The 20,914-nt window shown below is 34.5% G+C and overlaps 1 protein-coding gene across 2 annotated transcripts in view; it reads right to left on the reverse strand.

Moving 5' to 3' along the window:
* LOC100159373 (beta-1,4-glucuronyltransferase 1) overlaps positions 1 to 20,914 on the reverse strand; it is a 72,131-nt gene that overhangs the window by 26,369 nt on the left and 24,848 nt on the right. For both annotated transcript variants that reach the window (XM_001942626.5, XM_029490795.1), the window contains one exon: positions 9,415 to 9,453. The gene's annotated coding sequence lies outside the window, so the exon portion shown is untranslated. The remainder of the gene's footprint in view (positions 1 to 9,414; positions 9,454 to 20,914) is intronic.

Consider the following 20,914-nt stretch of genomic DNA (forward strand, 5'->3'; position numbering starts at 1 on the left):
CTACACGATTACACTGTCATCATAATCCGTGTAACCATGTGGTCCGTGTTCAGAATTTTCTTATAATTCACCAAATTAAACAACGTTGTTTGATTAAAACGATTTCACTAGTCATTAATAACTACATTTAAATAACCACTTAACCTATAGTTGAATAGTTGTACATTTTCAACTATTATTGGTATACTTTGGTAACGGGTTAACTACACGGTTTACAGAGATAGTGTAATAGTACCTATCTATTAAGACGCTGTTAAAATTAGTTCATTTTTAAACACACACACATCACTTAATTCGCTGTTTCAAAATAACTATGTTAACAACCAAGTTGGGTCCCAAATACTATAATCACTGGTAGTATACTAGTTGGGTCCCAGATTTTTTTTCGGTAGGTAACTATTAACCAGATACTTTTTTCTTTGGTTCCAGATTTTTATTTTGGTTAGACTACACTAACATTCTCCAACTTATTTTAACAGACCTAGGGTTGTCCATGATATATTTTAGACCACAAATATGGTTAAATATGTTTTTAGCCAACAAAAATATAGATCATTAGAATCTTACAAAATATAATATAGGTACAAGTTGTACCGTACAACGCAAACGAAAAAATAATAATAATGTTAAAAATCGAATATTAAAAATACATATTTTATAATACGATTTAAAAAAATCATTTTTATGTTGTCAAAATGTATGTAAAAATAAATTTATATTTTTATTGGCAAAAAAAACACTTTTAACCATACATGTGTTCAAAAATAGATTATAGACTCGACTGGACTCAACTCAGGTACAGCCGTTCATTTTTATCGATATCGTAAATCGAAGTGTATTCATTTGAAAATTAATCATTTAAGGGGGCTGCAGCAGATGAAAAAAAGTGACTTTTATACCAATAAGCTAGACAAAATTGGACGAATTTGTTTTGACACATTTAAATTTTGAAAACGGATTATGATTGATCAACAAGTTTATTAGGGAATGATCGAGGCGATTTTGAATATTTTTTTTTTCAGCTGTGATATCCAAGAATAAAAATATCGAAAAAATATGATATTTTTGTATTTATATTATTTACTATGACACTAACAATAATCTGTCAAACCAAATTCTTCCAGTTTTGTCTAGCTTATTGGTCTAAAAGTCACTTTTTTTCATGGACTGGAGCCCCCTCCAGCCCCCTTAAGGTTTATATGGTAAGGAATTTAAATATATTGAAAAATATTATAGCAAACAAAATTAATGTTTAGATTAGTCAAATCAACATTAATTTTGATTTTTGACAAAACCTGCTGCAGCCCCCTTAAGGCATTATTATCATAATATATAAGTCATAAAATGTATGTAAGTCATGTTTATTGTGACAAAATGTAACATATAAGTAATAGTTGCTTATTGATTTGGTTCTTATAGAAACTGTAAGTTTATACTGTTCACATAATATTGAAATGTGACCTTTATTAAGAGTATGGTATGAAACTTTCATTAAAAAAAAAAGTGTTATAGGTCGTCTAAGCGTAATGAAATGGTCATGCGTTCCAATTAATGATATTTTATTTATATAATATCATCGACAAAACGAAAACATTTTTGTTTTTTAAACAATCGTTTTTTAATTTGATACGCTTACGTTTTTTCCCTTTCTTTTATACGAATATTCATATTTTAATATTTAAAGCCATATACATTCATATTATATATTATAAATGCACTCACTCGGTTCAACGATTGCCTTGAACTAGAAAAGCGATTTTTTTTTTCATTATTTCGGGAAAACATTGAAACGCGTGTTAATGACACATTATACACTATCTATACATAAAATACGTTTGTGGTTTTTCACTCGGTGGGGAAAAATGATTTCGATGTTTATCAGTATGATTCACAAATATTAAAAACGGTAAGTATACATAATAATATATACATGACAGAGAAACACATTACATATACAAACACACACACACGTCACACACCCATACTATATATAATATACGTATGATTTATTATATTTTTTGCGAGTGCGAGTCATACACTGCAATTAGGTCAGATGGTCTTGCAGTTGGTCATTGTTATTTGTTATGAATCCGAGAGGAACATCACTTTCATCCGACAACCTTTAAACGCATATGCGGTTATAATATTATATACCCACTGCGGTTATAGGCACCTACGCGCGTTTAATGTCACGGACCGGATTTTTCTTTTCCGCTAAAAAACCTAACTGTATTAGTCCTATCGTACCTATAATATAATATGACGTTTGGTTATTTTTATTCCGTTTTTTGTCACTCGTCCGACCCGTTTGGTGTAAAACTAAATAATATTACAGAAATATCTAAATAAAAACGTATTATTTCACAAACTTCGCGTAATAACGACGTTATGCAAAACTCGGCGGGCGCCGCGCCGGAGAGAAAACTAACTCGTACCTATACCTATATAATACGCATCCATTGTATATTATCCTCGCGCGATGTGTATTATTACTGTATATTATTATTATTATATAGAAGTCCGTGGCAAAAAGCAACGGGATGCGTAAACCTTAAAATCAAACGCGTCTTCGCCGTGCCATATAATAGATAGAATTAATAATAATGATTAATAATACGTATAATCGCCGTGTCGTTACTCAACACGCACACGAAACTAAAACCGTTTCCCGGTAGAATAATAATAATAATAACACTATAGTCGGCTAGTCAGACGACGGTGGGCAATACGTATATTATAAATTATTGTATTATTTAGTCGTACAACTCATACGCAACGTGCAAATATCAGCGGAGACGTGGGGTCGTCTAGTGACATTGGTAAGATTTTTTTTTTAGTAGTGGGGCCAGATTAACCCTAAGCCCTTAAATGGCTACAAGTTATGTTACAAAACTATAATACCAGATGTGGCCTGGTGTGGCTAGGTGGCTGGCCTCAATCATCAACGTGTTCTGAGGTCAAGTATCGGCCGGTGCGGCGTCACTATAAGTTCCCGGATGGATGACCACTCGGGATTTTAGTGACAAATCCTCGCCCCACTTACTCCTCAACCAACCCTAACCCCATACAAAACGCGTATGGTCACGAAGGCGCTGTAACTAAAGTTGCTGATGTTTAAGAATAATTAAAACAAAAAAAAAAACTATACTTATTATAATATATATAGGTACTATTATGGTCGACCATGGAAGAGCTCGTGGCCAAACGAGCACCCCCCCCTCCCAAAAAAATAGTGCCCGAACAACTCGATGTTATTACGCAAACCGGTGTTGTGTCGACGTGTTGTAGAGTGTAGACGGTTGTGGCGATTTCGCGTTTTTATCACCCGTGGCAGAAAGGAGAAACGCGACCAGCAGAGAATATTATAATATAGGTATACAATACGATATATCGTTGTGACGTCGACGTGATCAGCTGCAGTCCGCGTGTTGAAAGGTCTGTCGAGACGGAGACGTGACGTTCGAAATAGATTATATTAGGTATATTTCCTTTTTTTCCTTTCTCGAAAACGCAATTTAACCCGACTTTCAGCGTCCAAACGCGGCGGGAAAACGTGATGGTAAACTCGCGCGCGTATGATGGGAGAGAAAAATATTAAACCCCGTCAATGACATGTTCTGTTTCCGTAGCCGTGGTCATAATAATATACGCATCACATATGCGTTAGGTTTTTTGCCTCCTTAAACTGCATCCGTACACGTTACATTAAGTATACCTATATCTTATATCTGTCCAGATTTTTTGTTTTGAGAAAATATGTTTCCGAGCGTCTCAGATCGCGTCGAAACTTTTTGTCCACGAAGGAAAGTCACAAAAAAAAATTCCACGTTAAATATGCATATACACGACACGGACTGCCTGTGAGACACGATTCATTGACACGGCTGCAGCACACTTTTCACCTTCACAATATTGACGTACATTATTCGTTGTGCCGGCCATCCGATGCAAATGTAATTTTCTATAAATGTTGTTCGATTGTATGCCAAAGGCCACACTACAATGCGGACACCTCGGAAACATACACAAAAATATAGACGTCTGAGACAATATTGTTGTCTATGCTAAAATCTGAATTAAATGGTTTTTGGCATCGGTTTATCGTTTATCCGTTGGAAATTTATAGCGTTTCTCGACATTCGTTTTCAAGCTAACAATAGCAGTACAGTCGTGTAAAAGAATGTGAAAGACAATTTATTATTTTAAGTATGGTTAGAACAATATATTTTGATCTATTTGATTATATTATTATTATATTGAAACCGTTTCAAAACAAGATTTTATTTTACATCATGATTTGTAATACTTATATTATTACTATATCAGTTATCTATTTTATACTAATATGCTGTTAAAACATAATAATATAGTCTACCTATTTAAAATAGGTATATAGTTTTAGTCTAAAATGTGCTATGCACTTATGCATAATTATTATTATTGACTAGGTATCGGTTTACAACGCTATATAATAAAATGTTAAACTGCAGTTGAATTTTTATGTTCATTCTAAACGAATGGATTTCAATTCTATAGGAATGTCCTGTATTTGCAATGCGTATATGTACATTATATTGTATAGTGTGTCTAGAAAGTTAAAATATAGGTTCATTATTACTGCATGCTCGTCAGTATGCAGCGCAGAACGTTTACAAACTTTCTAGACACATAGTACCTACCTGTGTAATGTGTACAATACAGGTAGGTATGTATATTATAGGCTTTTTTATTAAAAAATATATAAAATAATATGTACTAAATAGAACGGTGTATATACTATTCATTTCAGATATTTAATTGGTTTTTCCTAGGTGTAAGATAGTGTAACTATACCGTTGATAATTGATAGTGTTTAGAACAATATGTAATACATTATATACCAGCTACCTACTTCTACATTTCTTTAAACAATTAATTTATACATTTTTAAATCAGTGTCGACACGAACACACAAGCAGTATATTATGATATTCAGCTGTAATATGTATTGTAACTCTGCGGACAATGGGCACTAATGGCTCCTATAGGAGTATACTTTGAGACATCTAGGAGATGTTGATTCCCGTTCGTTTTTGATTGAAGATTTAAATGTGATAAACCGAAGTGTAACTCGAACCAATTTTTAAATCATTTCGGATCAGATGCCAAATTGTGCGAAAAATATCTTCAAATGTATATAGTCGTTAATCAAATCTAAGTAACATAATGATGATATAGTAGTATAGATTATATAGATACGATATCATATCATAATTATTATACATTGACGTTTCAAACGGATTGTTTTTCTGCTCCAAATATATTTCGCACGTGTGTATTATATACTCGGCAGCTCTGTGCTGTGCACAGTGGATACTGCAGCTGGTTCACTGTTTTCAAATTGGTAATTTATTGTAATAAATTGCATCTTGATACGCCCAACGTCAGAATTGTACGTACAATTAATTTGCGTTAAATGTACAGGAAAAAACACGTTTTTATAAAATAATAATTTTATTCGCGTTCCGTAATACTCGATCTGTACGAGGCATAATTGTCATCACTTCACGGACGGTAATATAATATAAAGTTGTAATGTATAGGTACTCGATATCTGTTATGATAAACAGATAACAAACGGCTGCAGTCAATATAATATTACACCGTTTAGCGTTTCCACTCGATTGCCCCACGATGATGGACCGATCACAGCATACGTCTTGGTAAAAAAGAACTAATGTCAAGTAGGATTTTTTGTTTTTCAAAAATAACATAATTTACTGTTTATTAAAATCAAAGTTGCCAATCACATGTATCTTAAGTTTTTCATAATATATAGTGTGTTTCGTTATACGCATAATTTTGGTTTTCAAACAAGTCAATTTACGTTTTCAAATTATCTCACAAAATAAGGAAATTGGCCCTGCAAGTTTTACCGAGCAACAGTAATATTATAAAAGTATACTTATAATATAAGGCACCTATAATGAATAATTATAGCAGACGGTACGGAATATACAATAAACATTCTTCCAGAAGGCCGTAAAAATTCGACGACATTATGTATCCGATTATTATTCTTATTTCTCGCACGAAACAAACTTCGCGTGTTCTGAATGCACGACGGAACGTGTATGGAGATGGTGTACGTATACGTGGAAGTCGCCGTCGGTTCTGAGAGTATATAATGTACAATATTATACGTATAGATTGTACGTCTGAGTATTATATTACTATTATTATAGACGCGGAAGAAGAGTAAGAGAAACGACCACAGCAGCAGCAGCAGCAGAAGATCACGACCCAACGTTTCCACGGCAAACAATTCGCCGAACCGGGTCATCAGGACTCTGCGATCACCGTCGCGAATCAAAGTTGCAGTGGCGAGGGCGACAGCGAAAAGCAGTCTATTCGGAACGACCCGTGTAGGTTATAATCACGGTTATCTACGAGTAAGATAACCGCGGTAATGATGTATACGAATCGAAATTTTAATGACGTTACCGTCGATAATGGTCAGCCCGTCTAATATATTATGACATCAGTTGCGTAGTCAGGGGGCGCCAGGGGTGGTCATAGGACTGAGGGCCGAAGGGACTTCCTCGAAATCTCAGCAATATTGGAAAATGCTTTCAGTGTTTTGTGAACATATCATATTTTTCATGATATCGCCGATGGATAACAGACTAATCGAACTACCACTACAAACTAATCCTACATGGCTACACGTCTCTGTTGTATTAAGGTAATATACAATACACATTAATAAGGATTATTATATAGGTATATTGTAATTTATAATAATATTATGTATTATTGAAACGGCGGTGTATTTAAATGGAACCAGCAGCGACTGATGGGACGTTTTTTTCGGCGAAAACAATGACGATTGACATCGCAACAAAACTATAGATACAATAATACAACCATCTAATGGCGAATACAAAAAAAAAAAATTAAAGAAGTTACGTCAAGAGCGTGTGACTAGAAAAATACTCTCGTCGTGTCTACTTATTTTCACAGAGTAATGAAAATGCGTATATTATATTATTATTGATAAAATTAGAGCTGGGTAATTAGTATTGATTGCGGCACAATAGTTCCACTAAAATAACAATTCAAAAACGCCTTATTAGTTGTAGTTATGTATTAATATTACTTAAAATGTGTAATTTACATGTTTTAATTTTTATTATATCATATTTACACTGTAAATAATTGATTCGTTTCTTTTATTCTAAAAAAAATACCTGAAAGCTACAAAATTATTAGGTAATCACAACCTGAGTCCTGAATACATCTTTTATTTGGTTATTAGCAGAAAAGGCATAATAATTGCATTGGTAGCTTATATTGTGACTCATGTCACAACATCACATGACGAATTAAAACAAAGGTATATAAAAGACAGTAATCTTTATATAAAAGAAACGCTGAGAGTCTTCGTTTACCACCTACACGGTTTCGGCGGCGACGAATTGTAAAATTATTATGACAGCGTCTGCACGCGATGAATATATTATTTTTCATCAAACGGTATATTATTATTATCATTTTACGTACTGTCGACCAGTGCATATGCACGTATAGAGTAATTATAATATTATTATCATCGTAAAGTCGTATAATATATCGCTGAGCTGTATTGACATCCGACGTGGTCGTCGGACAACAAACATATTATATTATTATATAGTCGTCATCGTCGTTTACACGCGGATAATTGAGGACGAGCCGTTCGTCGTCGCTTATAATATACCTACGTGTGCCGTGTGAAGTGTGTGTGTGTGCATACGTTTTCGGTCAAGCACCTCGCTCTGGCGAGCAACAACAACAATAATAATAATGATAAAAAAAAATAAAAAACAATTCGGATTAGACTAAAATAACGACGGTGTACTTGGGAAGAGAAGAAAGAAAAAAACAAACCCGCAGCACTGAAATACGCGCGCGCGTTTAAATTGTTTAAGGTCATCCGTTACAGCGATTTCGTCCGCAAACCGTGCAGTATATTATAATATATACACCGTATACCTATAAGTATATAATATTATTTTACTATTTCACATGATGGGCTTTCTTGTATATATTTTTATTTACTGTAGGATTACAGACCAGAGACACTTTTTTCGCTAATATTATACTACCCGTCGTGAATATCGGAGACGGTTTAGATTTTTTACTCCTTCCCATCCTACGCCTATATTTATATTTGTCCGCCTCTATCTATGTACTGCTACGTGATTATTGACGACCAACTTTTCGTACAATGTTTTCCTTTTAAGTTTTCTAACGAAGAATCGCTACTGATTGGCGTCTCCGAGGTCTCCAAACCACCGACACCACCACTCATACAAGAGAATCGTTGCCGCCTGCCGAAGGCCAAAAGTCTCCACGGCAATGCGCCTATAGTGCATTTGTCGCGTGACCACGAAAATCGTTGCGAAACTATAAATTAGAATATAAAATTATACTGGAGAGTGGCCACAGGTCGCTATTTATGCGTACTAATAATAATATTATATTGTTATAATGTCATATGCAGTATACACGTTAGTGTACGAGACAAATAGACAATACTGTTGTATGGCCTATACACATTGGAGGGACGGGGGAGAGGGCGTTTATAAGTAGGCATACTGTAGTGATAAATTAACACCATAACTGGCCGGCCTATAATATGTAGTGCAATGTATTATTTTCGTTTACCCGTTTACGACTAAGGTATAAGTATATCGGTTCACCTCTTCCCTCAAATGTGTATAATATTAGTACCAAACTCATGAGGGATCCTAGTTAAGCCTCACCTAATAGTCCCCCCTCCCCTTCTCTCAAGCAAAATTCTCGCTATACAAAACCGCACAATATATAATGTTTTGTAGCATGATATTACAGCGAAGCTTCTATATTACGAAGCCTCATGGGAACCAAAAAAAATCCGTATTTTAGAGAATTTTGTTAAATACCATTAAATAAATGTGGTTCTAATTTGATTTGGTCCTCAAAAATATATTGTTAAACAGAACATTTTGTTGATTGGAAGTTCGTTAAATATTGAAGTTTCGCTGTATAACCTAGCTATTATAATATATAGATTTCATAATTCCGGTGCACGCTTTATGTATTATATTATATACTTCAACCATATATGTGGTACGTATGTACAAGTGTATATAACATCATATAGGTTTAAAATCTGGTGTAAGTATGCCAAACTAGTATATGTCGTATATACTTACATACTGTATACACGAATTATCATTACAACAGCATGAATTCGGATTTTAAGAACATGATCATAATAAGTAATAATACCCAGGACGCAATCCACATATTATTATATTGTTCTCCGAGCCAGTTTTGATATATTATTATAAAACTCATATACTTAATGTAAATAATAATTGCACGCGTTTTCGTCACGTCTGCACTTACTTCATTGATCATTAGCTTCGAGACCTCGACGTCTACCGTCTGTAACAAAAACAATACCAATATGCGTTAAAAAAAAACAAAAAAACATAAACACTATTACAATGTAATAATAATAATAATATATTATTATATAGTTGCAGTCGGAACAGTTGGACATAATATATGAATTATATAGATACTGCAGTGAACGACGCGCGCAAGTATCGTTCACTACGGTAGGTCCTGTTATATTATTATTTTTCTCACTGCCTACATAATATTATTACATATTGTACAGAGGTATAGGTAGTAGGTAAACGAGAGAGGACTGAGCGAATTTGTCTCCGTTCAAATCAGCCGGTAGAGGAGATTACAACACGCGCAATAATATATACGCCCCGTTACAAGGTTTTAACGCGACAAACACAATTGTCCTGAAGTGTAATAATAATCGCAACAAAAGTCGTAGACACTGTGCCGATAAAGCAAATGTAGGTGGTAGGTACCTACATAATAAATAATAGGTACATGACGTCGTATACAATAGGTCCTAGTTGCGAAATGTAGTACAAGTGTATATCACGTTTTTACTTTTTTTCAATAACTTTTTAACTCGGTTGATTAACCTCAAAAATACTATACGACAGCAGTTGACTTTTCAAATGAAACAATTATGTAGGTATTACAGTTAGCACTTAGCCGTTGGGTAATGTTGTTTAAGACAGTTACTGCAATACTGCAGTAGCTATAGGTAAAAAATTATATTATGCACCATTAAAACATATATTTTCTACCATTATACGTGCAGTATTTATTTGGAAATTACATATATATGTACCTAAGTAAACAAAATTAAGTGTTTAAAATTATATTATGTACCTATTATATATAATTATAGTAATTAGTAATCACATACATAATATTATTATATATACATAATACTGTTTGTGTTTGGTCACTTTGGAACCTAGTAAATTGTTTAAGAATATAATATAATAAATTATGTACGTGTACAAATAACTAAGTACCTACCTACATATATAATAATAATATGTATATCGTATTATGGGCGAGACCTTGTTATCGATCATGACAAAGATGACCAATCATATTATTGTTGTTTGATGTTTGACGTATATGAGTGTACGAGTATGACTATTGGGTAACTTTAATCAAGGACAGTACCGTATACTCTCCTGTCATATATAATATATATATATATAATAATGTTGTACAGGTATGCGGTCACATTAATATAAAAAGGTTCGTTTGTCTCAGATAGTCAGATCCATTACAAAGGCAAAACTATAGGAACATTGCAGCGATGTTTAAAGTGTGCTATATAGAAGTCATACCGGTCCACTCTATATATGAGGCATTACAAGGTAGACACGAGTGTCGAGTACCTATGTTATACTAACTAGACGTCGTACTTGCATGTTATATGAACTAGACGTCGTTCTTGCATGTTATGTCTCTGTCTTACTAAAGCATAACATATGGAAATGTACGTTCAATAGTTTTAATTTTGTGTGGTCAGCGCGAATTGACCTATTATCAAATTTAAAGGTATATAAGAAAATTAACTGTATCCTCTCGTTGGAGTTTTCCGATATTTTAAGAGGCTTAGGCAAGGGTTGGCAGGGGTAGCAATTGCCCCCTTCCGCGGTTCATGGCTAATAAATATATAAATGTTCAACAAAATTTTAAATTGGTGTAAAAATTTAAAAATACACTTGGTTGCCCTCCCCTAATGAAATTTCTAGCTACGCCCTTGGATATTTTAATTTTTAATTTTTATTGTGGGTTATCACTATCCTGAATATGTAAAATATTAATATTTAAATACGCTCATAGTTCACTTAAAAGTTAAAATATCATCGTATAAAACCAACGAGAGAACACAATATGCGGGTACGACGTTCTCTTAAGCTAAATATTTTTTCAGTGGCTAAACGATGACACGAATCATCCACTACCACACTATCGACTGCCTTTCTCATGACGTTCACATAATCACTTGGATAGTTGTTACGCAATACCTACTGTAATAGTAATTATTATTGTCTGTTGTGGACTACAACTTGTATAGTCGACGAATAAAAATGTATTTGATACGATAGTTTTGACGCATAAATTATTATATTATATTATATACTCATTAGGTATATGAATATCAAAATCCATCGTTTTATAGAACTAGATATCGGATGTAATGTGCCTATCTATAACTATCGTGTTTTTCATCACGAATCCATCTAAAACATCCTGTTGGTGTTATGCAACTGTATAAAATATTATGCCTAAAATAAAGAATATAATTTTATTATGTATACACAAATGTCATTCCTATGTATTAATTATAAAACTAGTTGCATAACCATCAAGTAGACATTATATATACATATTATATATAATATTATAAGTAATAAAATGTTAAGAAAAAACTGCTAAAACCGAATTAATACATATTTTGTTTCGAATGAATTTCTACGTTAGGTATACACGATGACGTGATTTTTTAAACGAAATGTCATTAAATAAAAAAAATCCCGTTTTATCGAAGAACATTATTTAGAAACCAAAAAAAAAAACGTTAGCGTATATTGTATATATAATATGATAATGTAATAATTATTATTATAAATTATCATTTGCGGATATTCCCGCGGAGCTTCCACGCACATCCGGCACCTGCGAGGCCAGCCAAGGACGCGCGGGCGCCACCGTCTGTCCGGCCATTCTAGGACGCGGACCGGTTCGATGCTCCGAAAGTAAAAGAATAATAATATAAAAAAACACTGAAAATCCTAAGCCACTCTGACGCCGCCAAGTCTTCGTCAATGATGTGGATGTCGCTGTATCTGCGCACATTCCAATGACTAGCGGATATAAGTCCCCACCCCCCCCCCCCTCCTCGTCATGTATGCGGTCCTAAATAGTTGCAAATCCTACGCGTGACCTGTCCGCCGAAAAACAAACTAGACCATTCCACACGAACGGTTCTTGCGCGGGCACCCAATCGATATTATAATATATTATGTTAATTCCTTGTAAAATGGCCGTCACATAATCCCACTAACAGCGAAACGAACAATAAAGCTGTAATGACAAAGAATAATGAATGAAAATGTATGTGTACACAGTATAGGTGTAGATTTTTCCGGCAGAAGAAATAACTACATTCAATGGTCGTAAATGTTATATTCTTATATAAAAAAAATATTATTATTATATTGGCATGTATCTAGGGGAAAAATGACGGGCGGTTTGCTGGAGGTTTTCAAGCGAGATACGATCATTTTATTGGAGATGTTTCACATAACCCTAATATCTATCTTTAAAATTAAAATATCTAAAAAAATCACCGACACTTGAACAAAGACAACGGTCTTACCAAAAAGTCTGATAACAGATCAATTGTTATTCACTCCAATATCAAAAATGACAGCACACTATTCAGCAAACTAGTTAACGACAATAATTTTCCATGTCGTACATGACAAATGCATGCGGGTAGCGAGTCCTCTTAAGGTATTATTGCGTTTACGCGTCACTGAGTGCTCTTCTATAATATTATGTATAGTCCTCTTCAAAAAGCGCGTGTCACCGTATAATATTATATAGTAGGTATAAACAATATAATCGTCCGCTTAGTATTTTCTTCTTTGTCGCTCAGTAATGCTGTATAGGTACGCGAGGTTGACTATAATATTATTTCTGGCGACGCCTATTATATGTATACCACCACGTCATTATAATATTATACACACGACGTCCGAGCAAAGTCTACAATACTATAGAATATAATATTATATAAAAATACTATTATTACATATTGCCATGTATCTACGGGTAAAACGACCGGCGATTTTCTAGAGTGTGCATGTGTCGATCTCATATTATTATAACATATAATATCAATATATGAGAGTACGTGAACCGATTTCGTACACACGCACCCACAGACCCACATGTATAGGTAAAACGTACTGTATATTATAATGCTATGTACACTAATGTAGTAATAACAACATCATTGGTCAGAGCGGCGGTTCATTACCATCGGCGGAGGTGTTCCGTTGGAGGTCGATTACGTTTGGGTACTATATTATCGTCGCGTCTTTTTCTATTCACACACTGCGACGCTTTGCGCGGGGGGGGGGGGGCAGCGGGACGAATCGACCGCGCGATGTCCTCCTGCTCCTTCTATATAATTCTCGCCTCGTTCTCTTGTCCCGACATCACACCATAGCGAAACGCGTGTGATTCGCAGGCGCCGCGGCATTCAATGACACAACAATATATGTAGCATATATAATTTTAAATTATTAATATTTAATTATACCTATATGTTTTGTATATTATACGGGGGTTGATGAGTCATTTATCGAACAACACGCGATATCTGGTAGGTACACCCATGCCTATTATACAGGCATATAGTTATAGACTTACGGTGTTACGATAAAGTGTAACACTTCTAAGGTAGTAAGGTTAGGCTAACCTAAAGCGAAATCTTTAACTATAATATGACGGTAAATGTCTTACGCGTGTCTTGGTTATCACTGCGCATGCGTGAATGACTGATAACCCGATCTGAATTAATCGCCCATACAGTCGGGGTTCTAGGTTTATACATAGATCACGTATTTAAGAGTTAGCTCGATGAGTACATATCCATAGTGCTAGTGCAAGATCTAAGAACACTGCTGAGGTTGGGCTAACCGAAATCATTAATTATTACAATGGTAAATTTCTTTCCTGTGCATATAAAGTGTCTCGTGCAACGGTGCAATTTTGATAATACGATATGTATAGGTAGATACCTATAATATTATGCGTGCGTAGAGTATAATAATATATTAATATTATACGGACGGCGGAAAGAGATGGTCGAAGGAAGGGAAAAAAAGTTTGCCTTGGCCGTGCCCGTGCGCTGAACAACTGCTCTCGATTTCTTCTAGACCAGGGTCAGCTTTCTACGCGTGTCGCGGTCGCGCGGCCCCGCGGGCCAAAATTATTTAATGCGCCCGAACGCCGTACATTCCACTCGACGTGTTGTAGTCGTGTGTACAGGAAAGTGCGTGGACAATTTAATTATCACATTATTACGACGTCGGCTGCAGCTATGAAAATAATATATACGTATGGTGTCGATCGTTGGATATACCATAGCTATAATCTGCACGTCAAAAGGTATGTGCAGCTAGCTGCCGATGATATTATGGCTTTCCGCTATTTTCTGATCGGCACGGAAATTCGTGATATACGCGCCTCCGTCTGCCACTAGAAACTTCGCAACGGTCGGTATACACCAGTATCATACCAGTCCTATATTCGCCGTACCTAGGTACGCCATAACTTTGCACGCTGCAACAGGTATAATTCGACACATCATCATTGTGAAAGACCACTCTGTCGGGCGTCGTCTTCGGCGCATATTATATAGGTATAAATATGCAGGTACTCACACCGTCACCCCGGTATCGTTCAGGTCGGGTCGAATATAAAATAATAATATTATTATAATACCTACATGTATATTATACGAGTCTCCGCCACCGCCACTGTAGTCTGCCAAAAAAAAAAAAAAACCGTAACATTTCTTTTTCCACATCGTTCGATTAGCATAAATAGAACGTTTCCGGCGTGAAATGCACGAGGATATTAAAACATACTACCGTATATATCACGCATTATTATACTCTGCAAAAGGTACCTATACGAAGACTTGGCGTGTTTATATACACGCTCGTTTGTGCTGAGGTTATTATAGCCATTCTATTATTTTATTATTAATAGTAAATTTAGGTACGAATATGTACAATAGTAATAATATTGTGGTTCCAGTTTCAGTCGGTGAAAAAGTTGAAAGTTCTGCGCCCAGTGAGAAAAAATCACTGTCTTTGTCGTCCGTCATGGCGTCATATGTATATTAAAATAATAATTATAGTATTATATATGACTCACTATATAGGCGTAGTACCTGGGACGTATATAAAGTACCTGGGACGCTTCGTGTGCGTGTTTTACGGTGTCAACAGATGCACATATAGAGCGTACAAAAATAAAAGAACTTTATACTTTGTTTATATTAATTAGTTTTGACGAAAAAATATCATAAAATGATCAAGTCTAATAACTATCGTATTTATACACCGAGGTGCGAATCTCGATACATTAGAATAATATATCGAAAATGGTTGCAAGCGTTTTTTACAATTAAAATATATGAGTCGATCACAACATAAAATAATTTATTATCTCTATATACATATAAAAGGATAAGGTGACTGACTGATCTATCTATACGCACAGCCCAAACCACTGGACGGATTGGGCTTAAATTCGGCATACCATAGATAGATATTATGACGTCGCTACGTCGCTAGGAGTCAACTAAGATTGGATTTTTTTTTAATTATGAACGTATACTCGATATGTTACCTAATTACCTGAATCTATCTAGAGACGATACTGAAATCAAGATACGACAGTTAAGAATTTTCTAGGGACACATTACGTTGGAGTTCCGTGCAACCCGTCACGATGATCACTAAGATTGGGGACCAGCTTGGGAATATGCAACGAAATCAGTAGACGTCAGTAGCTAGACGACGAGTGCAATTCGACGTGAAAAAACGGAAACAACAAAAAAATTGCTTCGTGACTTATCTGTCTATCTGCAGGTATATTATTATTATAACTATTGTTGTTTTTTTTCTCCTCGAGTTATTGATCAAACTCAAATATTTCATATACCTTTATTATATAAACGCTCTGATTATTAGTCTCGAGATATATAATTGGCGCTGGATACGGTGTGTTCCGCATTTTCTTAGATTTTCTGGAGGGAAAAAAATCCTTTATTATAGGATCGCCGGTACCGTAGATCAAGCGAACCTTCCCCACTCGTATAGTCGTACCTATATAAAAGAAAGAAAACGGTGTAAGCTCCCCTGAGAATAAAGTCCACTCTTCACGGCTGCAGTTTCCGACCTTGAGATATTCTTGTCAATATCAGCAGTTATTGCTTTTTACCCATTGTAAGGACGTTAGCATAATTTACTTTTTTTAATTTACCGTCGTACAGAAAAAAAATAACTCGACGCAATTACCGAACGTTTATTAAAAAAAACATGAACGGGAAAATATCACTGGAATGTATATATATAAGCGCAGATGCATAGAGGTATAAATATCGTAAACAAATTAAACACTGTTTTTTTTTTTTTATTAAGTCTCCTGCTTAGCCGATTTTTGACTTAGCGAGTAATATTGCTTTAGTGGGCATAACCCGAACTTAATACGACGGATTTCCTAAACGAAATAATATGTAATAAGTATAATAACAAAATAAATTACGTACCAATATACAGACCACGTATTTATTAACATTATAATAATTTTTTATTTAAATTGTTAAGCAACCTCGATATATAATAGGTGATAATAATTAGTAAATGTATACCTATGATAAAAAAAATAATTTTTTTTCATTCAGGTGTAAATCAATTGTCTCAATCGGTATAAACTCTCTATTAACAGTTACGCTTTTATTGACTTGTGTAGACGAGCAAATTGATTTTAAGAATGGGCGAGAGGGAGCGAGAGAAAGAGACCATGGTGCACTGTCTGTGCGTGTCCCAAAACGCGTTCTATAATATAAGACTGATGATATAGGCACATTATAATACATTAATACCCGCCGGATAGATTTTTATCGTTTTTACCATTATGAAAAAGAAATAACGAAATAGGACATTATAATATTATATGGGGGACACCCCGCGAGTGCGAAGACGAACGATTGATTTTATTATACCTACCTACATACGCTATTGAAGACTCGGACGGATAGTAAATTATTCAAGCGAATACCGCCGAACAATGAAATGATTCGCTTGATATTCACCAGATTGTTACGCCGAAGAATACCAATATTAATTAGACATACACACAATTAAATTATTATTATATTAATCACAATATGTTATAATACGTCCGGTAGGTACAACAGGTAAATAATATGACTATTTCCAAGCATACATGCGGTACTCACCCTCGGGCCGGTAAAGACAAGACAATCATTACACTTTTTGGTTTGTATACAAAGTACAGGTATAGGTTATACATATATATGTGTGTGTGTGTGTGTGTGTGTATAGGAATACTTACTCGTATGGTATACTATAATATGATTATATTATTAATTATTATTCATTTTTTTGGCAACACTCTCGCGTCGGAATGACATTATTTTACAATGTAAAACAACTAAATATAAAACATACATAATATACCGTACCTATCTACTTATAGTATTAGGTAATTATTATCATAATATAGTACGTTGACTAGACCAGTAAAACCTTGGACCATATTTAAAACTAGTTATATTCCACCCACGCAACGGCACCGCGCCACATTTAATCGAATGGAGTTTTTATAGTTTTAATCACAACAACAACAACAAATGTGGTAAAAGGTATTTGAACCGCTACTGGGCGTTGGTGCAGTTGCGCACTTTTGACGATATTATTTTATAATGAATGTAGTAAACAATTTTTTGAACGCAATTGTTCCTACTAAATTCTACATCAGCTTTTTTTCCCCCGGGAGAAAATTGTTTGTCCGATTTATTCGAGGTTTTTTGAAAAACGTTTCGATTTTCTTAAGTTAGGTTAAACAGCTTTCTAAATCACGCGAAAGTATTTAACCGCTGTATACCTAGTGTTGTAGCTGCAGCAGTGCCTATATAGTTGTATAGGTATTCACCGTATTACATACTTATACACACAGTAATTAACAATAATATAGATATTGGAGAAAATACCTCAAATAATAATAATACATTAATGAGCGATGCCGCTGCCGAGTCGTCGAGACCTCTCAAACACGCACGCTGGATTTAATCTAATATATGTCATTTCGGAGCGGACCTATGCCACTATATCAATGTAGTATATTATTACAGTATACTGTATACATATAACATATACCTTCCGTCGTATAGTGATTTATATTGTTAATTATAATCGTTTTCGGGTGGATTACAATGCATATAACATATCAACATTACATGGCTATATTGTAATATATATATATAAATACTACTAGCTCGCTGATCGTCATTACATCTCTAACACTACAAAACGTATGAACTCGAAATTTGGAATAGTGGTTCCTCTGTAATGATCTAGATGTGCAAAAATAATAAAGGCTTTTCCGACATACGCATTTTAAAGAGGTGCTCAAAAAGGTATTTTGAGATCCACGTTGGATTTTTTTTGTTTATATAATTGGTCGAGGTTACAAATTATAATAGTAGAATCTAAAAATTAGTCCTGACTGACTGATTCATCATGCCGGAACTATGGAAGTTATGAGCATGTCATTTGGTCAGTAGTTTCTTTTTATGATGTAGGTACATACATCCTTAGTCCTTACTAAGAAAGGATTTTACAAAATTCGCATTTCAAAGAGGTCCTCAAACAAGTTTTTAGAGATATCATAAAATTTTAGAGAGTAAGTTAAGTTTAAACCACGTAAAAGAAATATATATATACCAAGTGCTACAACCAATCCGTGACTAGTCCATTTAGGACGAATTATGGCGTCGATTTGTCCGTGAACTGAGGTACACTAAAACTGAGATACACTCATACCAAGAATCAAGATGCACCTATTTATAGCGTATATAATATTATATTATACGCTTTGTCACAAAAAAAATTGTTCACTGTCCTGGATATTCAGCTAGTTTTTTTTTTTTATTAGAAAGCAAGAATTATAAACAATCGGTAATAAATGTATGCAATAGGTAATATGGGGGGGGGGGGGTCCAATTATACATGACTGGAATTCAGCTAGTATATTAATATAGATATCATCTCACCCCATAATCTCGCGGCAGTGGCATACCTGAAATTGGCGATTGATGGACTGTATTTACCGGAATTGGGTACCTATAAGTATTTTTCATACATCCATAATAATAATTGTGTTTATATGTATATTAACAGTAAAATAATAATATTGTCAAACTGGCATCAAACAAATAAAAAATTAATCTTAAAATCACTTTTAAAAATAAAGTTCTAGAAGCTTATTAATGTGGGAAGTCTAGGGAGAGCCCTTATTACGAATTCGTACCAACAGTTGTATTGAAAAATATTGTAATCCCGTTGGTCGAGGTTCAGATATTACGACATAATATTTGCGGAGGCTATGGAATTTTCCGGTAATGCGACAGTGACATCGAAAAACGACTGCGGGGGTTTACCGCGTTCGTATTTTGTTTCTTCGGCAAAATCACAAACAATTCTCCAATAAGTGAATATAATATCTTATTTCATAAAATATTTATACGGTTAATGGGTTTTTCGTATACTCTGCAGATATCACCGATACCACCACCCTTCCAGACGACGGATTATTTTATTTAAATACATAATATTACATTTATAACTTGCACATTTTTTTTTGCGTGCCCGCTTTAAACAGGTTCGAAAAATTACCATACAATGAACTCTTACTCGTGCGTGCGTGTGGGTTGTTGTTGCAAGGTCGGCGCTTAAAACGACACACGTTATCGGAATATATTGTAACGAAATTAAACATGCCCGAGCGACATTTTTTTTTTTTATTGATCCTTAAGCCCGGAATCTATGGCCATTAGCTGTCTGTAGGGTTGTATTGTGTTGGTGATAGGGTTTGGAAAGGTGAGTTTTTACATGTGAGTGTTTGTTGTGTTTGGCAGCATTTTTAAGTTGACACCCGTAGGTATCTTACATGTTCGGGTGGGAGATGGACACCGTGACTGCCAAAAGAAAAATGCCACCCGTAGTCGGGATCGAACCGGTATGACATTTGTTTGTAATTTTTCATAATATTCTCTATAGTTTTTATCGCGCAAGAAACGTATGTTTCATACTTTCATTGATCGACTTCATTCCGGAGGAGCCCACTTTGAAACAATACTATGATCTTATACCATCCGATGAGACGTCACCATAATATTAATATCGTTATACGAGTTATATGGCAGTAGGAAACAATCGTTATCAGGGACATAGTATGGACATTGACTGGGCCAATCGGGGCTGACGTTATAATAACGTGTGATATTTGATGTGAACGATTCCAAATGAATGTAAATATTTGTAAATGTAAGAGTTAATTTGTTTGCACAAATCATCAAAGCTAAAACTTTAAATTAAAGCCACTTCATTATTGACGTCATAAGAGTGTATAGAATATATAATGTTCGTTTATGAGCATTTTATAGTATTAACAATATTTTGTGAAATTTAAAATGATCTTGCCTATATATTGCTTAAAAATTAAAATATTAAAAAATTCAACGTGGGACTCTAGATGATAATATTATTACCTATTTTTAGCTTGCATAATATTTAAATTTATTATAATATTATTAAGAAAGACGATAAAATGGATTACTCTGGATATTTAAAATGTGTGTTAGTAAGACGGAGTCAACACGTCATGCGAGTGC

The sequence above is a fragment of the Acyrthosiphon pisum genome, chromosome A2, assembly GCF_005508785.2.
Source record: "Acyrthosiphon pisum isolate AL4f chromosome A2, pea_aphid_22Mar2018_4r6ur, whole genome shotgun sequence".
NCBI lineage: Eukaryota > Metazoa > Arthropoda > Insecta > Hemiptera > Aphididae > Acyrthosiphon > Acyrthosiphon pisum.